The sequence below is a fragment of the Petromyzon marinus genome, unplaced genomic scaffold (genome assembly GCF_048934315.1).
Source record: "Petromyzon marinus isolate PM22_M1 ecotype Great Lakes invasive population unplaced genomic scaffold, UKy_Petmar_22M1.pri1.0 PM_G_Scaffold_26, whole genome shotgun sequence".
NCBI lineage: Eukaryota > Metazoa > Chordata > Hyperoartia > Petromyzontiformes > Petromyzontidae > Petromyzon > Petromyzon marinus.
This window is the reverse complement of record NW_027422828.1, coordinates 440001-445000: the sequence shown is the minus strand read 5'-3', so window position 1 is coordinate 445000 and position 5000 is coordinate 440001. Positions and strand designations below refer to the sequence as shown.

Here is a 5000-nt window from a genome sequence, read left to right as displayed (position 1 = left end):
CAAACACCAGCGTGCTCGTTCTGGCGTGCTCCCTCATCGATACGTTTCGGTCAGCAATACTTTGCTTGCTGCGCAAGCGTGGCAAGGATGCTGTGAGTTTCCTTCGCCCTGTTACCATGCATCTTTGATAACACGGGGTGGAGTCAATAACCGTATTGTACTCCCATGCTGGTGTATCCAACGCAGATCCAGCATCATCAAGCTGGTCCCTGAACGGGATGCCGTGTATTATCGAATCCCTGCTGTCGTGCATCAATGGCAACAAGGAGTAGAGTCGGTAAGTTACCGGATTCTCGAACTGATGTACTCCAAAAAATAAAGAATTAAAATAACAAAGTCTAATCTATATAAGTAATCTTGAATAAAGCTTATTTTTAATCTTCTTTGAAGGCAGAAAATAGTAAGGTAAAAATAAAGTCCTCTCTATGCTCTGAAGTAACATATAAAAAAAAACTAGCAATAAAAAAAAAATACCAAGTCTTCGTCTTGGAAAATAACAAAATCTAAAAGAAAAAAGAAAAATCTTCTTTGTGGAAAATAGTAAAATAAAAAAACCAAGTCTTCACCTTGGAAAATAACAAAATCTAATCTAAAACATCTAAAATAAAGCTTGTCTGTAGTCTTCTTTGTAGGCAGAAAATAGTACGTTACAGGACTCTCGAACTGATGTATTCCAAAAATAAAGAATTAAAATAACAAAGTCTAATCTATATAAGCGCTCTTGAATAAAGCATCCTGTAAAAGAAATAGCAAAAAAATACCAAGTCTTCGTCTTGGAAAATAACAAAATCTAAAAGAAAAGAAAAGTCTTCTTTGTGGAAAATAGTAAAATAAAAAAACCAAGACTTCACCTTGGAAAATAACAAAATCTAATCTAAAACATCTTAAATAAAGCTTATTTGTAATCTTCTTTGTAGGCAGAAAATAGTAAGTTACAGGACTCTCGAACTGATGTAGTCCAAAAATAAAGAATTAAAATAACAAAGTCTAATCTATATAAGTGCTCTTGAATAAGCTTCGTGTAAAAAAATAGCAATATAATAAAAATACCAAGTCTTCGTCTTGGAAAATAACAAAATCTAAAAGAAAGGTCTTCTTTATGGAAAATAGTAAAATAAGAATACCAAGACTTCACCTTGGAAAATAACAAAACCATCTTGAAAAAAGCTTATTTTTAATCTTCTTTGTAGGCAGAAAATAGTAAGGCGAAAATAAAGTCCCCTCTAAGCTCTAAAGTAACAAATACGACGTGTTAAAAAAAAAAACTAACAATAAAAAAAAGAACCAAGACTTCGTCTTGGAAAATAACAATCTAAATTGTGGAAAATAGTAAAATGAAATAAAAACCGACTTCACCTTCGAAAATAACAAAATAAATCTAAAACAAATGACATCTTAAAACAAAACTATTATTTGTTTCGGAGGTTGTCTATGACTGTTCATAGACCGCATAATTTCCACAGAACATTCTCAGAATATCAAGAGAGAAAAGCAGCGTTCTGCGGGAAATCATCTTGGCCAGTGATGTCGTTCTGGGTTTGGTCAGGCCCAGGGAGGTAAGTACCTCGTTATTCTCAAGGGGCCACTTTCCTCTTGCCCCAACCGGGAATCCAAAGAATGTGACCTTGCTAGCCTTTGTCAGCACTTTGACTTGATCACCAAGAGGGGTATAGTACGAAACTTTGTGCGAGGCAGCATCTGACAAGGTATTCTTTGAAAGCTCAAAACGGACGGTGACATCGATCACAACCGCCTCCTCATCTTTTGCAAACACGAGGTCAGGCTTTCTCATCTCTCCCGTCTCGGATATGAACCGTGGCTCTTTGTATACAGACCAGCCCAATCTAGCCGCTTCGTCTGCCAGAATGTTACTGATCTTGTTATGTCGCGCAATTCTTGCTTTCTGTACTGCAGGACATTGACCGAGAATGTGCGAAAGGGACTCGAGTCTGGCAGAGCATTTCCTGCAGGAACGTAAGGCCCCATCTCTGCCTCTGTTCAAGCTTTCTCTTGTTGGGTAAATATTTGCCCTTAGTTGTAGTGCTGCGATAAAGAAGCATTGTTTAAAGCCGCACCATGGCCTCAACCAAGCATTACTGATTCTATCATGCGCAAAGTTTACAATGCCCCTTCCTTGAACCGGCTTTTCGCACCATCTCTGAAATTCATGCTCCCTCCAATCGCAGGGTCTCGGATATACAGGTTCTTTTGACACCGAGTCCCTGAGAACGAATGTTGGGATTGCATCACTGTCACCCCCTGCTCGTACCCACAAATTACGGTATTCTTCCTCCATACCCTGCGAGGACACAATATTACGGGTGATAGCATCGGACGAGTTTGCTATACGTTGCAGCCTTCTAACTTGAACCGAAGGGATTGTTTTTTCCAGTTTCAAGATGGCAAGGCCTCCGTCTCGGGCTCTGGCATATAACAGTCCATCACAAGTTGAAGCGGGAAGGTGGAGCCATCCTTTTACCGCCTTTCTAATCTCTTGGTCCAACCCACGGAGAGTTGATTGCTTGCAGTCCGAGTGGTCTGCAGGATATAACAATCTGGGTAGGGCATAGGCATTGAGTAGTTCAACCTTCTGAGTTGGCTTCAGAGGCGCCTCATCGATTTTCGAGATCCATGTCTTTAGCTGACAATGTAGATCAGGCTGTATAGTGCCAGTCCAAGGGCCAATTTTCAGACCAAGGTATTTCGTTGATTCATCAGGTTGGATCATATGGACATCTTTATTTTTGATAGTCCATGGGTCGCAGTTGTTCACCGTATATGAATCTTTGGTTGGGCTTATCATGAAGCCCTGGCACTTTCTGGCCTGAACCTCCAATCCCGATAGCCCACAAAATGATTCCAAGATCGCTAGATTGGCGGCCATACCAACCCAAGATTCGCTCACCAACACCAAATCATCAGCAAACGCAAGAGCTGTCACGTGGTCGGTATCAATGGAGTACCCAACTCCGTGTGACTCTAGGGTGCATATCAAAGGGTCCATGGCAAGATTGAAGAGCAGGGGTGACATGGGGTCACCCTGTTTGACACCAACACGTATGCTAATTTCTCGAGTCGACTCGCCATTGCTTTTGAACGAGGTCGTACACCGATCGTAGGCGTTCTGGATGATGCCCACCACGTGTTCATCTACTTTCTTGTGCCTTAACACCCATAAAATATGAGCATGCGAAACCGAGTCAAAAGCTTTCGCTATGTCGATGAACATGACAGCCAACGGCCTGTGCAATTTCTTAGCGTGTCTCATAAGGTCCTGTAGCACCTTAAGATTTTCAGAGCAGCCAGATGCCGCTATAAAACCACGCTGCCTTGGGTTTAAAGGACAAGCACGAGCAAGACGTGCAGTCATTATTCTGGAAAATAATCTCAGAATCATTGAACCAATCGTTATTGGTCTCCAGTTCCCCAATTCTTTCAGCTTTTCATCGTCCATAACCTTAGGAATAAGAATCGTCCTATTCTTTTTCAACTCTTTGGGAATAATTCCTGTAATCATCCATGCATTAAATAGGGCAGTCAGTGTCCGACCCTCGGGGTCGGCAGCACAGATTGCAGCCCGTGTTAGGCCATCTGGCCCAGCTGCTGACGTTGGTTTAATGGCCCGTATGGCAGTCTGAACTTCCTCCACCGAAATTAGGGGCTCAAAGTATTCGTTATTTGCAACACCTGATGACTTAAATTGGCCCAGGCCATTGAATGGCAACACCTTCTCCCATTTTTCGCAGTAAAAACGATATACATCTGCGTTCGGGATTCGGCATTCATGACGTTCAGTGCCATCCAGGACTAAGGACGCAAGAAGAGAGCGGTTCTTAAAGAAGAGCTTCTGGTGCTTCATGAAGCTTCCTCGTGTGGGTAATATATCCTGGGTTTAATAATGTCGTTCTCGGGTTTTGAACGTTTACCTTTGTTTTTCACCAATCTCATCGGACAAAGCATCAATGCTGTGGCAGTTTCTACGAGGGCATCATGTTGGCCCTCGCCGTTAAGCCAAGCCTTTATTGCCTCCATTGCAGGCTTTTCCAGGGTCCCAGAATTCTCATTCGTAAGCCGCTCAGCTGCTTGAGCGAGTATGGATGAAGTCCCCGTTGTTACATTTGGTGGGGGAGACAATGTCTCAAGAGGCCTAGAAGAAAAATGTAAGCTGTCTGACATGGGGGCCCCTGTCTTTTTACTTAGGTCCCGTCTCTTGTCAGAGACTTGCTTGTTGGTCTTAGTCCCAAGCGCTTCAGCAATTATCTTATTGATATTCTTTTTCCCCTGAAACTGCAACTCTAAAATGGCCAGCTGTTCTACTTCCTTCAAAGACCAGCAGCTACGGTGTACCCCTCTCTGCGAGGTACCCTTTATACCATCTTTAATCCTTTCCTCATTACGGGTGACTGGGTGAGCATGCCTCTTGTGCTGCGAAAGGCCACTTAGAGTCGCAAAGCGTGCCTGGCAACATTCACAGACCATTGGTAAGCTTTCCTCAGTTAACTTTATTCCCCCACATTTGGGGGCATGACAGGCAATCGATCGGTGGTTTGAGTTGGTTTTGTCACATTTAGCGCACTTAAACACCAGAGGAATGTCTCTGTGTTTGATGTTAAAATGTGCAACAAGTTCGGATGCTTTGCCCATGTGTTGTTTACAGATAACGCATATATACTCCAGACTAGGCAGTACAACCGTGATAGTTCCCTTGGTGTCAATGGGAAACTTTCCCAACACGGGTTCCTCAGCCGATATGTCGAGGAAGGACTCCTCCACATCCTCATCATCCTCTGTAAAGTCATCTGAAGAGTCATCCGACTCAACTAGACTTTTAATCTGTTCGTAAAACTCGTAGTTCATCTCCTCTTCCTTTTCCAAGGACGAGTTATGGAAGGTCATGGAAGGTATACTAGTCATTTTTAGCGCCGACCTAGACGCCATAGGTTTAGCAACATCAGATGCCCAGAGGGCATCTTCATTCTGTGTCTGGGTTGACACCGAGA

General features: G+C 42.9%; 1 pseudogene; it reads right to left on the bottom strand.

Annotated features, from left to right (window-relative positions):
- The window catches only part of LOC142913806 (28S ribosomal RNA), a 10027-nt pseudogene that overhangs the window by 1913 nt on the left and 3114 nt on the right, over positions 1-5000 (bottom strand).